The 15504-nt window shown below is 47.3% G+C and overlaps 1 protein-coding gene across 1 annotated transcript in view; it reads right to left on the reverse strand.

Annotated features, from left to right (window-relative positions):
• Positions 1–15504, reverse strand: part of ANK3 (ankyrin 3) — a 493966-nt gene that overhangs the window by 472530 nt on the left and 5932 nt on the right. The gene's annotated exons all lie outside the window — the stretch shown is intronic.

Here is a 15504-nt window from a genome sequence, read left to right on the forward strand (position 1 = left end):
TTGACACATTCAGTACCCAAATGAACAGAGCACTGTGGAGATGCCTCCTCTTTTCTTGAGTGGGACAAAATTCCGTCAAACATCCTGCACGGTGTGAAACCAGAGCAGCTGAGCTTTACTCAGGATTAAGTCCCATGGCATTGGATGACAATTCCTCCCAAAGGATTTCAGTTTCTTTGTTTTAACAAGGGTTCAAGCTTTCTGGAATGGCATTTAAGCTCTTCATTCATATCCAAGTGGTGTCAGAAGACAACTCTCCACTTTCTTATTAGTATTTGGAGGGGAAATCTAAGCAACTCTTATCTGGAATGCTCCCCAAGGCAAAGCAGTGCAAACGTCAGGCTCTGTTAGAAAAAGCATTCCCTTGAAGAGTTACATCCTTTCAGACACTGAAAACACGGCTGGTTGACAGCCTAAAACTCGCTGACTTATTGCTTCAGCCCCGTCAGTTCTCACCTCCCACTAATTTTGCAGCTGGGGTAAAGAACACTGACATAAAAACTTGGAGATAAACAAACTAGAGAAGCTACCGGAGAGAGTCTGAACATGAGACTTCAAGGTTGGAGCAAAACACCTGCAGGAAGTCAAAAGTTTAAAAGTTTTGCAATACTGTATGAGATTCTTTTTCTCCAAATGGCACCAAAGAGATCCAATAGCTTCACATTCTCTCTTCTTGGAAAGTGTCCCAATGCAGACACTTTGGATAGGGGGGGAAAGCCTTGTTAAAAAAAAAAGTAAATTCAAGGTGATTTATTATCAGATCTTTGGCATATAAAATAGGCAGGTTTACATTTGGGACAGGTGGATTTACCAACAACACTGACCTTTGTGGTTTCACTGTTGACAGTTTCTATTTATTGCTTAAGTGTTTTTGGTGTGCCAGGCACGTCTCTACCTGCCTCTTCAATACTGCATTAAGTAGGTGCTGGCATTAATTTGGATGTGACGTCTTGCTCCTTTCAGTTGGTTGCTGGTTCCTTTCAGTCTGTATCAGACGCCTGCTTACTTTTCTTTTCTGCTGTTCTACAGGACTGAGTACCTTATCCTGTATTCCCCAAAGGATGAGGGAAAGCAGAAGTTATAAGAATTCTGCAACTGTAGGTTTCGGTCCTAGGAGGCCAATCTAATTATTCCCTGCAGGTAGAAATGGACATCTGTTATTCATGGGGAGCAGCTCAAGTTCGGTCTCAAGCCCAGCCTCCTCAGCTATCAGGAGCTAAGCAGGGTTGGTCCTGGGGAGGCCTTGCATGGGAGACCACCAAGATTGCTACACAGAGGCAGCCAATGGCAACCCTCCCATGTGCATCTTGCGCCTAGAAAAACCTATAGGGTTGCCTTAAGTAGTTTGCGGCTTGGCAGTGAGAGCCAGTTTGGTGTAGTGGTTAGGAATGCGGATTTCGAATCTGGCAAGCCGGGTTTGTTTCCCCACTCCTCCTCTGCATGCAGCCAGCTGGGTGACCTTGGGCTCGCCACAGCACTAATAAAACTGTTCTGACCAAGCAGTGATATCAGGGCTCTCTCAGCCTCACCCACCTCACAGGGTGTCTGTTGTGGGGAGAGGAAAGGGTAGGCAATTGGAAGCCCCTTTGAGACTCCTTCAAGTAGAGAAAAGCGGCATATAAGAACCAACTCTTCTTCTTCTTCAGTAATATCAGGGCTCTCTCAGCATCACCCACCTCACAGGGTGTCTTCTTCTTCAGTGCTTTTCACCACCATACAAAGGGAAGAGTGGGAGAATGGATTATTTCTGGAACTGAGTGTTAACTAAGCACTTCCTCTTCCTTCAAGGGGAACTGTCCAATGTACAACTTCCAAGGCTGAGTTATGGCGACCCATGGCGTTTTCAAGGCAAGAGACACTCAAAGGTAGTTTTGCCACTGGCTGCCTCCACATCACGACCCTCATTGTCCTTGGAGGTCTCCCATCCAAATGTTAACAGGGCCAACCCTGTTTAGCTTCCAAGATCTGACAAAATTAGTCTAGTCTGGGCTATCCACTCTACTTTTTCCTAATGTTGACTTGGCAAGGATAGTTCTCGGAGCCTAAGTGGGGAAAGAAGGGAAAGCTAGAAATTAAAATGTGCCACTTGCTACGTGACTTAAGATCAATTACAACTTGGCATAAATTGCACCCCTAAGAACTAAGAACAATATTCTTACCACAAATTATAGGCTGAAAAATTAATGCAAAAACCCCTCTCCCAAACTACCTCATTCTTGCTACACAATAGCACCAGAGGCTCAATAAAGCCATTGTAATAGTAAGACAACTCAAACTAGCAGTCTTATTATTTATTATTTCGATTTATTGTCCGCCACTCTCATAACTGGCTCGTGGCGGGTTACAACATTCCATTAAAAGCCCCATTAAAACCCATCCGGACATTCATCAGTATAGTCACCTAAAACAGACTCCTAAAACAATTAAAAAACCATGGCGGTCACCGAGCCGCTAGACTCTCAAAAATCTAACATAGGAGTGGGAGTGGGAGGAGGGAGCGCAGGTGCTACGCTCTTCCTCGCCACACTGGCGTCAACCATAAATCTGGTGGAAGAGCTCCATTTTGCAGGCTCTGCAGAATGCTGAAAGCTCCCGCAGGGCCCGCATCTCCTCCGGGAGCTCATTCCACCAGGTAGGGGCCAGGGCCAAAAAGGCCTGGTTGAGGCCATACACGCCTCCCTTATCAAATCAGCCTTATCAAATCTTAAACTTTATCAGGCAGTACACGGCAGTAAGGGGAAACAGAGCTATGATTTCACTGGGGTCAAGGTATCAGATAGGCTTGTGAAACTCTTGAGTAGGTCCTAGAGATCTCCAGGAATTACAACTGCTCCCCTGATATAATTTCCCTTGGAAGAAATGGCTGCACAGGAGGGTGGAGTCTGTGGTGTTAAACCTTGCCAAGATCCTTCCCTTCCCACTGCTCTGCCCTCAAATCCCCAAGAATTCCCCAACCTACAGCTGGCAGCCCTAACAGCAGACCAGGGGAGCTGGAGATGGGAACTGCATAGCAAAGAGGAATACCTGAGCGTGGAACAAACCAGAACAAGCAGATTCAGAGGCCATTACGCCCTTCCCCAAGGACTTCCCTGGAAAAGTCCTCCTCCCTTGTCTTCTCGCCCAGCACAGCATGGCCTACAGCACCCACCCCGGTGGCCCAATGCTTCTTGCCAAGGCAGCTCTTCCAACCCGAAACAGGCTAATGGAGGCATTGCTGAAATGTTGAGCCCTAAATGAAAACAGCAAAGGGCTGATTCCAAAGAGCACTAAGCCTTCTGCACCTTTCAACCTGCGACTGATGCTGTGAGCAAAGCAGGTGGGGGAAGGGCGCAGCTGTGCCACGGGGCCAGCAGGTGCTGCGGACAGAACAAAAGCAAAGTTCTGGGCTGCCTTAGATAATGCCAAAACAAACAGGAAGGCTTCCAAGTAATCTAAACGTTGTGGCCGCAAGTTTAATCATTTTCCTTTCTTTCCCTCAACATATTGCAACCAGAAAACATTATTTTGCTGTCTTCTTTGACTGACAAATGGACCTAGGCTGACAATGAACTGGCAAAGACCTAAGCAGATGTCTAGAAAGGGCTGGTGTCCAAGTCCACTTCTCCCACTTGCATTCCTTTTTAACTAGGGCCCATTCTGCACATGGTAGATAATGCACTTTGGAAGTCGATTTTCCTGGTCTGCACAGGAAAATCCAGCTGCAAAAGCACATTGAAAGAGCATTATCCAATGTGTGTGGAATGGGCCTAGCACAGGCTTTCTCAATCAGGGTTTCATGAAACCCGGCGGTTTCTTGACGGCCCTGGAAGGGCTTCACAAATGGGTGGGAGTTAAGTAAATTTTATATTTTTCTAATTTGTTAACTATTTATCAGGTGATGTGCCCATATGTGGTCATGATGATCTACCCACTCCCTCCCAAAATGGCCACTGGAGGGGGTGAGGAGAAGAGGGGCCTCAGGTTGGGCATGTACACAGCTAAGTTTCCCAGCCATCTCTGGGGTTTCTCAAAGCCTGAAGAGTGTTTCAGGGCTTTCTCAAGGGTAAAAATGTTGAGAAAGCCTGGACTAGCGGTTTGAAAGATCTGAGTTCAATTAACCATGAGTTGATGTTAAAGATGCCTTTTAATGCAACGATCTTCAACTCCTTGCAGTGACTGTTACTTACGTATGTATACCATACTTTTCTTCCCAAAGCAGTTTACAACATCTCTTCCTCCCTTTTATCCTCACAACAATGTGGTAGGTTAGGCTGAGGGAGAGCGACTGGCCCAAGGCCACCCAATGAGCTTGGAGGGCAGCAGTGGGGATTCAAACCTGGGCCCCACAAACCCTATTCTGACCCTCTGAATACTGCCTCCTGCTGGCTCTAGTTACCTGGAGCACCAAAAATGGAAAGAACCTGCTGGAAAACAATCCTAACAGACAGAGTTTTCAAGAGAATTAAGGAGCACGATCCAGACCATGTATTTGAGGGCATACCCATGCCAAATTGTTTTAAACCTGTGGGCACCTTTGGAAGAGGTCCAGTTTAAGGGTTTGTGGGGCCTTAGCAAAGCAGCACTGGTGCTGTTACTTGTTCCCAGGGATAATTAGCACTGTGGAAGCTTCACTTTGCTGAAAACAGTTCTCCAACGTATGTGAGATATGCAAGCGCAATGCTCCAATATCTCAGGGGACCTTCACACTTCTGCAGCTTGTAGCCCAAACACATGCTCAATGAGTAAGTCGTATGCTCAGTTACTAACAGAGCATGTGTTATCACCCTTTTTTTCATTCTTGCACTCTGCAAGCCACATCAGCATACAGACCCCCTAACAATTATAGTGTGAAGGCCTGTTGGGGCCCTGGATCTGTGGAGGCCCTGAACCCGTGGGGGCTGTATCACGTCCTACGTGTGTTACTGGGATAAACCACTTCTACTTTGGAATTCTGACCCAAGATGGTGGTTGCAGCTACCAAATAGCTACCAAATAGCTGCTGCAAGTGCCAAAGCCAGCCTCAAAATGACTGCCACCACTGAGCATACCTTGACCGTGTGTATATAATGCACTGAAGAAAGGGTTGGAGACATCATGGCATTTCAAGCAAACAGAAAAAAGTGATTTCCTGCAACCTGCACACCGGCAAAAACCAACACTGAATCCAAACTCTAAAATGTTCCTGCAAGGCAAAAGGGACCGGGATGAGCCTCAAACCAGAAAGCAAGAAATACCCGGTGTTTTCTTTGACGCTGCTAGAATCCAGTCATCTGCTCTGGAGACTTATGTGGTGCTCATGTTCGTGGTTTGTGCAGAATGACTTTCACAATTACCATCAAATAAAACAGCCTGGTGGCCAGACCCGCAGGGAAGCTCATAACTAATGTGTTTCTCCAGCAGTGGCTGTTTCAAGGTGGGAGCCACCTGCCAACAACAAAGCCAACTGGGCAGGTGTGGTTTGCTCACTTCCCTGAAACATGGGGCAGGTGCCACATCAAGGAACTGTGCTCAGAGCCACAGGTGGTTCCAGGTGCACTGAGGGAGTCTCCCTGCCCTGAAACAGAAGGTGGGGAAGAATCAGGAAAATCGCTTTAAAACAAAAACAACCACAGGATCCCTCTAGTGCTCACTCATAAACACACAGTAAAAACAACAGCAATACAAACTGTAATATAAATCTAAACAAGGATGCAACACTTGTGTTTATATTATTCCTCTGGGACCACTCCTTCCTGCCGTGGCTTTTATGTGACTAAACACAAGCAAATTGGAAGATGTGATTGATTAAGGAGAGCCTCTTGTGGTACAGGGTGGTAAAGCAGCCGACATGCTGTCTGAACCTCTGCCCATGAGGCTGGAAGTTCGATCCCAGCAGCCGGCTCAAGGCTGACTCAGCCTTCCATCCTTCCGAGGTCAATAAAATGAGTACCCAGCTTGCTGGGGGGTAAACGGTAATGACTGGGGAAGGCACTGGCAAACCACCCTGTATTGAGTCTGCCATGAAAACGCTGGAGGGCGTCACCCCAAGGGTCAGACATGACTCAGTGCTTGCACAGGGGATACCTTTACCTTCACCTCGGCTGATTAAAAATTCTCTTTAACGGGCTTACAGAGCAACACGGTTTGAATGCTAAACATGCAAGATACAAAGCCTGCAAAGCACCTTGTAAATGTGTTTATATTGAGCAGGTGGTATATAAATGTATTGATTAAAAAAAACAAAAACAGTAGAGTTCCAAGCGGATCAGTAGTACATGCATCTTAACCCTTCTGTGCTTGGGTTGTGGAGTTCTCTAGCATTCTCCTCCGCTCCTGCAGCCGCTTTCTAACCCTGGACAGATCATTCTTGGGGGCACAGGATCCTGGCTAAGGACAGATGTGCAGGTCATTGTGCTGCAGTAAGGGGGAACAAGGAGAATAAAGTGACCCCTTCCCCTCAGCGGACATGAGGAAGGAGCAGTGGTTTCCCTTCATCACTCCCACCCCTCCAATCTACATATTTTTCCTTCATGCATCTCCCATGATTCAGAGGTACCAGAAGGGGCCATGGAAACGAAGACGAAGGTGCTTATCTTTCCAGGCGCAGAGCATTGCTGCATTGCCTGTTAGCACTAACTACTCAGTTCTTGCTCACCTTTGGACCCCTTTGCAATTTTTGTTTTGCTTCCCTACCAAAACGGAGGTTTCATGCATCATTTTAATTTGGCTCATGCTTTGCTACAAAGGAAACATTTGCACAGTGGGCTGCCTTCTTCCCAGTGAGCTGACTTTTTCGCTTGCGGGATTCTTGAAAAAATAATCTCAGAGTGTGTTCCGAAAGATCACCCCCTGGCTGCACTCTGAAATGGGACAATCCGTGCTCTCTCTTCGGCCTCTGCCACCTTACCCTACGCTTGCTGGAAAAGTTCTTCCGTTGTAAACAAGCAAGAAGAAGAGTCCAAGTGACACTGACACCTTGCACAGGGAGAAAGTCAGGGAGAAGTATAGGCTAACCAAAGCTAGTTTTATGCAGGAACTAACTAGCAGGCAAGAAGGGAAACAACAGGTGGACAATAAATTTTACTTCTCCTTAATTGCCTCATTGAAAAAATTCTTCCAGGATATTGGCGCAATAAAAATGAGTGGTTAATACATAAAGCCTGGGCAATTTGCCTTTTGCAGAGAAACTTCTAAGGGCTTCCCGCCTCCCCCCCACAGAACGTCCAAGGTAAGCAATGTTCATTGCTAAGTGTCACACTTTGGCCAACGTTCCCCTTTCTCCCTCTACAGCATTGTTTACACTTTCCAAGAGGCTCCTACAGAATCAGTTCATATGAATCCAGGTGTTGTGTGACACGTACTCAGCAGTGAGGGGCTTCAGCTGAGGAGCCAGATGTTGACCGGACAAGATGATGGCTTTTAGAACAGGGGTAGTCAACCTGTGGTCCTCCAGATGTTCATGGACTACAATTCCCATGGTCCCCTGCCAGCGAATGCTGGCAGGGGCTCATGGGAATTGTAGTCCATGAACATCTGGAGGACCACAGGTTGACCACCCCTGTTTTAGAAGATTCCCTCTCGTGTCCCCTTTGTAGCTGCAGAAGAAAGTGCAGGACGGTTTCCTTTTGCACTCTGAGAAGGATCCAGAGACTGAAGAGGTAGCCACCATGTGTTCCTTCTTCTCCCCTTGCCTAGTATAAAATTGCAAATCAGTGCAGCTACCCAAATGCAGCTAATGAGGCACAGACTATACTGAGGGAACCCAGATGCCATTTTCTTCCCTACCTTCCTTTGCTCTCCTCAAGAAACTTGCTGGTATTCCCTGTATCTGCTGTTAGAATCATAGAGTTGGAAGGGACCTCCAGGGTCATCTAATACAACCCCTTGCAGAATGCAGCAAACTAATAACTATCTGTCTACCCACAGTGACCCCAATTTTCATACCCCAGTGATTCATGGAAAAATCTCCAGAATCCAGCCTGGCCTGGAGGTCCCACAGTGGCAATCAGCCATTCCCTGGGTATACAAGGAAGGGCCACAAGAGACAAACACTGGCACATCCCTCCCCCCCCCCACAGCCTAAATTCATCAAATCAGCATTTCTGTCAGATGACTATCTAGTCTCTGCTTAAAAAACGCTGTGTCAGGAACTTCTTCCAGATGTTTAGCTGAACATTTTTCCAAATTAATTTCCACCTATTCGTTCTGGTCCCACCCTCTGGGGCAACAGAAAACAACTCTTAAAAGACCTTAACGTTGGTCCAAGAGTTTATTGGTGGTGGAAAGCACCACCAAGTCACCGCTGACTTATGGCGGCCCCCATTTAGGTTTCTAAGGCAAGAGGTGGTCAGAGCTGGTTTGCCATGGCCTACCTCCCCCTCACAATCCTGGTCCTCCTCAGAGGATCCAAATACTTGCCGAGGCTAACCTTGAGATCTATCCACCATGGGCTGTCATTTTAAGAGTTTATTATATCCAGTGAAAACTGCAACTTTCTTTTTATTGTCATGCTAATATACTGACTTTTTTCAACCATTCAGAATGGTCCATCACTCAACCATTTCTTGACGTCTTCCGTTTCAAGAGAACATCTGACTCCTTCTCTCCTACCCTAGAAAGGTGTTGCCAGTTTGCCTACCATTGATGTCATAACAAACATGACCGGCTAGCAAGTTATTTTGATGGAAACAGAGGTTCACGTACCCAGGACCAGCTTCTACAGGGAAGCTGGTTTTCACTTTCAGGAGCACCACATCTGCATGCCCATCCAGCACCCCACACGTTCCTTCCTGAACAGAACCTGTGCTCTTTTCCCAATGTAGTGTGTATTCCTGATTCTACTGATTGTCCTTCTGCTGAGGGTTATTTTTCCTTATGCAATTAAATTTAATGGATAGCCATATTTGGTTAGGATGAGGCCAGGCTATGTCTTTGTATAGGAGATAGAAAGCCTGGGGATTGTCCGATTGCTGTATCTGTATTGGCATTTGTCCTGGTATTTAGTACTGCTATTAGGGTTGTTGGCATCCAAGATCAGTTAGTGTATCGTGGTTATACCTGTATCACTAATTGTATACGGTAATTATTCTATTCCTGATTGTCAATGCTCAAGACCGTTGTCAGACAAGCTTAAATAACTAAATGAAATGGAAATGAAAGAGGATGTCAATGTTCACCCTTTAATATTAGAAACCCCACCTCCTTTAAGCTCCCATCCTTTGTATATTAACAATGATTTCACCCTGCAGTTTCTTGAACTGCTGTCCATTGCAAGGCAATTTGGTTAGAGTGGCCTTTTCCAGCCTTTGGACTGTGAAGGAGCCCCTGAAATAATTTTCCTGACTTCGAGGAGCCCTGGAAGTGATGTCATCTGGCCACGCCCCCTGCCACACTAACATCACTACCCACACCCTTAGTCCTCTTTTGCTCCCTCCCCTCACCTGTATTACTAGTATGACAGCTCTGCCTTATGTAGGCCAGAAAAAAGAGTAGGGGCTGAGAAGGCAACCTGGACCTCCCCCCCTCCATGTACCATGCCACTTCAGAGCTTCCATGGACCTCCTTCAGAACTCCTGCAGACCTCCAAGAGTCCATGGACACCTGGTTGGGAATTCCTGGGTTGGAGAACATGCTGATTTACCTGATGCATCACGACCTTAAGGATGTACAGCCAAATTATTATGTAGTTAATCCCCCAGGGACTCTGCAGTCTGGATCATGTGTTCTCCTCACTTGTCACTTTACTTACTATTTAATTGCATTCTCCTTACCTGCCTTACTTTAAGTTCCACGTCAGTGGTAATGCTTTTCGGGGAGCTACACTGTGTACTAGGCAGAAGTCAGGTAATAAAAATCGAATAGGTCTGATGCAATTATGTTACAGGTTAGCCAACGGCTGCAAACCCCACCCCACCCCCGCAGTCTTCACCATTCGCAGAGACGGACAAGGAAGGAGAGGATAAAAGTCCATTCATCCTTGATTAGTTTATGAATTCAGTCGTGCAGTTTCAGTTGAAAGACACCCCAGAGATTCTGGGCAGTAAGCCAAAGCAATAAGTTTATCGCACATCCAAATCATTTATGCCTTCTTGATGGGAAAGGTTTTGTTCAAGCGTCTCAAGCAGTATATAATGCATATATTTTTTATCCTGGAGAACGGAACCTTACAATTAAATAACAATAAGGCTGGTATTAGGTAAGAAGTGCCTGCTTTTTCTAAGGCTGGTACAAACAGCTTGTTCTTCCTGGATGGGGTAAAAATGCAATTTTCCTACTAGAAAGCAAACACAGACCAGGAGTCCCCAACATGGTGCCCACCAACACCTTTTCTGGCACCTCAGTGTGGGCGGGGTCACATGGGGCTTGTGCCCAGCAGGATTCTGATCAGCTGTGCAAACTAAAAATACAATTTGTTAAGCAGAGCTTCTGCTTCAAAGGTTGAAGAGTTACTGTTAGAAGTATGCATCACTTCCTAACGTTTTGTAGCTGTCCCTGCCCTCCTGTGGCAGCCATTTTGTTGTTGTCCATACCACCCCATGTCAGGATTCCAAAACAAAAGGATTCCAGGCTCAAAAGGTTGAGGACCCCTGACAGAGACAAACTTTAATCAGACCAAAGAAACTTTCAACACGCAAGAGACACAAAAATCCTGCACGTGGAAGAAGATTCAAGGCAACTTGGTCGAGTGGGGAGGCAGATCCGGCATAGTGAGAAATTCCACCAAGAATATTTCCATGCAATGTAAGCACTGCGGTTAGAACTCCACAGAAGAGAAAAACATGTATTTCTTGTCCATGTAGAACAGCCTTTCTCAACTTTTTCACCATTGAGAAACTCCTGAAATATTCTTCAGAGGAATCCCAGAAGCTGTGTGACCATGCAGAATATGGTAGGGAAGTAGAGTTGTCTATATGCCCACCCAGGGCATGTACCCAGAATCGTTTCCCCAATAAATATTTAACACATTTTAAAAAGTATGTTAAAAATAATCCCACCCATTCAGGAAACCCTCCCAGAGCAATCAAGAGTCCCCAGAGTTTCATAAAACCCTGGTTGAGAAAGCCTGATGCAGACTATACATTCGTACTGTACATCAATGTAAGCCTCAAGTGAAAATGCAAGAGGTGTTGATCTATAGTCAGGGTTGGCCAAACTGTGGCCCCTGAGATGTCCATGGACTGCAAATACCAAATGGCCATGCTGGCAGGGGATCATGGCAACTGTAATCCATGGACATCTGGAGAGCCACAGGTTGGCCACTCCTGGCACGAAACCCTTTCTTAGCTAGGGCCATCAGCTGTTACCAAAGTCTCACCCTGGCTATCCGTTCATACGCAATATTGGTAGAATAACAAAGAGGTGACAGAGGCATCTCATTGAATGGTGAGCCCAGTTCAGTACTTCTTTAAACAGCTTGACCATTCCCATATCGCAAACCATCCCAGATTATCATGGGGCCCCTATGCTCGGGAGGCCCCCAACAACTGCCCAGCATTAAGGCAGCCCTGCCCCCAACCACCCGGCAAGATAACAAAGCACTGCGCAATAGGAATTAATTAAGCGCACAGCGTTACGGCCAGATGCAGCTACAGAATGAACAGCTCCAAACGGATTGAGGAAATGGGAAGAGCTAAATACCAACCCCCCCCCCCCAAAAAAAAACAAATGCTCAAAGGTCGCTAGGAAGTTAAGTCCCCCTGTTGCTTGCTTTGCAGGTTCAATCCCTGGCATTTCCAGTTTTTTTCAGGGGAGGGGTTGGTTTGTTTTTCCAAGATCGGCTAGTGGGTCATTTGGAAGACCTTTGCTTGAGACCTTGGACAGCCACTTTGAGTAGATAATACTAATCCCGATGAGCCCAGGGTCTGATTCAGCACAAACCAGCTTCATGTGTATGGCCTGCAGAAAACTCATTTCTAAGGCCTCAAAACATGGCTACCTTTGACAAAGTTCACATGCTGTAAATATCAGCAGTTGATGGCTAAGTATATTTCCTGCCAACTTCCATGAGAAAGTCTGTCCTGTTCTGCCATTCAAAATCCCAGCATTCTGGAAAATTAGTAACACCTTCCACTGCTCAGGAATTAATGTACGGCAGTGGTCCCCAACCTTTTTGAGGCTGGGGACCTGCAGGGCAACTGCCCGCCTGTGCATGCCGCGCATGCGCACCCGCGCCCACGCATTGCGCATTCGCGGCTGGGCCACGCATGCACAATGCGCGGGTGCGGCCCAGATTCCCTCTCCCCCCCCCCTCCTGCAGTAAGAAGCTTCCCGGGCCGCAAGCTTGTGGCCCGGGAAGTTTTTTACTGGGGGGGGGGCGGGGAGAGAGAGCCGCAGCCCGGTGCCAAGGCCTTCGCGGCCAGGCACCGGGCTGCGGCCCGCGGGTTGGGGACCACTGATGTACGGTATAGATTCAGGTGTGCAGCCATTTTGGTCCAAAGCAGCAGAACAAAGTTTGAAGCCAGTGGCACCTTTAAGACCTACAAAGGTTTTATTCCGGGTATAATCTTCCACTTCCTCAGAATGTGTGGTTGGTAGGATTGTGACTCCTTTACCAGGTAGCAGGAAGTAGCAACATAGACCATAGATCCAGCTTGGGGTAGTGGTTAGGAGTGCGGACTTCTAATCTGGCAAGTCAGGCTTGATTCCCCATTCCTCCACATGCAGGCAGCTGGGTGACCTTGGGCTCGCCACAGCACTGATAAAAGCTGTTCTGACCGAGTAGTAATATCAGGGCTCTCTCAGCCTCACCCACCCCACAGGGTGTCTGTTGTGGGAAGAGGAAGGAAAGGTGTTTGTAAGCCACTTGGGACTCCTTCAGGGAGAAAAAAGTGTCATATAAGAACCAACTCTTCTTCAGTAATATCAGGGCTCTTTCAGCCTCACCCACCTCACAGGATGTCTGTTGTGGGGAGAGAAAAGGAAAGGTGAACATAAGCCACTTTGAGACTCCTTCAGGTAGAGAAAAGCGTCATATAAGAACCAACTCTTCTTCTTCAGTAATATCAGGGCTCTCTCAGCCTCACCCACCTCACAGGGTGTCTGTTGTGGGGAGAGAAAAGGGAAGGTGAACGTAAGCCACTTTGAGACTCCTTCAGGTAGAGAAAAGTGGCATATAAGAAACAACTCCCCCTCTTCTTCTTCTTCTTCAACAAGCTCTAGGTGATGAATGGAGGGCTGTGACAAAACCGAGATGTCTCCATGAGTTTCAGGCCACAGCCCTTCTTCAGGAGGCAATGACAAGGGGGAAACTCAAGCCATCTCTCTTTTTATGTTTTAGAGACCACACCTAGAAGGCCAGTGAGGATAACATTCTCTAGCACTGCATTTATTTCCTGCTCCACATTGCACTGAGAGGTGCCAAGCCCGACCAACATGCCCCTCCAATTTTTAAAACCATCTTGCCAATATCTTAAGCAGTTTTACCAGTGACTGATCAGAAAGGGTGCTGTACAATATTGCTCAGTCACTTAGAAAAACCACCACAGAAGTCCAGACAAGAATCACTTGTTTCTTTGCAGCTGGGGCGGAGGAATTCAATCGGATGTCAAACCAACTCACGGTTTACCTGAAAAAAACATTACTTACACAGGATGCATTGACCGACTCAGAAACCTCCCTATCAGGTTTGATAAGTGATGAATGTAGCCAGCCCTGAAGCATAACCCAAGAGCAAAGTCTGAGTCCAGGGGGCACCTTTGAGACCCACAAAGTTTCATTCAAGGGGCAAGCTTTCATGAGCGTGCACATGCTGTGCAAACAGAAGCTCACCCCTTGAATAAAACTTTGTTGCTCTTAAAGGTGCCCCCTGGACTCAAACTTTGCTCTCTCGCTTCAGACCAACACAGCTACCCATTTGAACAAAAGGGAAAGCAAATCTTGGAGATTGCACGACACCTTTGTACATTTAACTTAGTGTCTGACTTTTTTTCCATACAAAGCAAAGTCTTGTTTTATCAAGGGCCAACCCACACTCCGGTAGACAGATTATATTCACGACTACTCTGAAGCCCAGCGTTGTTTGTTTAATGTCTGGAAGCTTCCAGTTCCTGAGAAATACATTTTTTCCTGTAAGAGCATAACTAGGCTTCAGAGGTTAATTTGGCGATGATGCCCTCTTCCCAGAGAACCCAAGTCCTGTCAGGGAGAGGGGAACTATATTTATTCCCAAGATTCTTTGACAGAAATAATAACAATTAAAGTGGTCCAGAACCAAGATAAATTAATAGGGTGGACATGTACTAACGCTATTTGATGCCAGCTTGGTGTAGTGGTTAGGAGTGCAGACTTCTAATCCAGCAAGCCAGGTGTGATTCCCTAGTCCTCCACATGCAGCCAGCTGGGTGACCTTGGGCTCGCCATAGCACTGATAAAACTGTTTTGACCGAGCAGTAAGATGAGGGCTAAGGGTGTCTGTTGTGGGTAGAGGAAAGGAAGGTGATTGTAAGCCGCTTTGAGACTCCTTTGGGGAGAGAAAAGCAGCATATAAGAACCAACTCTTCTTCTTCAGAAATATCAGGGCTCTCTCAGCCTCACCTACCTCATAGAGTGTCCGTTGTGGGGAGAGGAAAGGGAAGGTGACTGTAAGCTGCTTTGAGACTCCTTCAGAAAGAGAAAAGCAGCATATAAGAACCTCTTCTTCTTCTTAAATGCAAGTATAACCTGGCAACATTCTCTCATGAAATTTTCAAAATAAGAGCTCATACTGCCCTCTGGGCTCTCCGGTGGATTATTTAAGGCAGTGGTCCCCAACCACAATGCTGCGGCCCGGTGCCGGGCCACGAAGGCCTCTGCACTGGGCCACAGCTCCCTCTCCCCACCCCCCCCCCCAGAGAGAAACTCGCCAGGCTGCAAGCGAATCGGCCACCAAAGCGGCCGATTAGCTTGCAGCCCGGCAAGATTCTTTCTGCGGGAGGGGGGGGGAGGGGGAAGCGCGGCCGCCAGCATCCCGGTGGTGCAAATGCATGTGTGTGGCAGTTCCACGCATGCGCGTTTGAGCCCGGTGGGGCCACAAACGCGTGTGCGCGGACCTGCCGCGCTTGCGCATTTGCACAGGTGCTGCTGCGCATGCGTGGCGCCCGGATCGCCCTCCCCCCACCGGTCCGCAACCCCAAAAAGGTTGCGGACCACTGCTTTAAGGCCGCAGTCTGGGTCTTGCATATCTGAGGGACTGTCTTTCCCAATATGTCCCCGGAGAACACTCCGTTCTTCAAGAGCCAATCTGTTGGTCATACCTGGCCCCAAATATACCTGTTTGGCGTCTTCCCAGTCTACTGGAATGAACTGCCATGCAAGATCAGGGCCCTAATGGAGCTATTACAGTTCCGCAGGGCTTGCATAGGCCTTCCACCAGGCCTAAGGCTGAAGCCAAGTTGGTTTAACACCATACTCCTTTGCTTGCTAGCCCAATATTGTCACCACTTGGAAGATAAGGAGAGTCATCCCTGGCTAATCTATGGATGGGAAATCTTCAAGGAACGCCAGTGTCATGACAATGGCAAGCCACCTCTGAACATCTCTTGCCTTGAAAACCCTACGGCAGCATTTTTC

This window comes from Paroedura picta, chromosome 8 (assembly GCF_049243985.1).
Source record: "Paroedura picta isolate Pp20150507F chromosome 8, Ppicta_v3.0, whole genome shotgun sequence".
Taxonomy (NCBI): Eukaryota; Metazoa; Chordata; class Lepidosauria; order Squamata; family Gekkonidae; genus Paroedura; species Paroedura picta.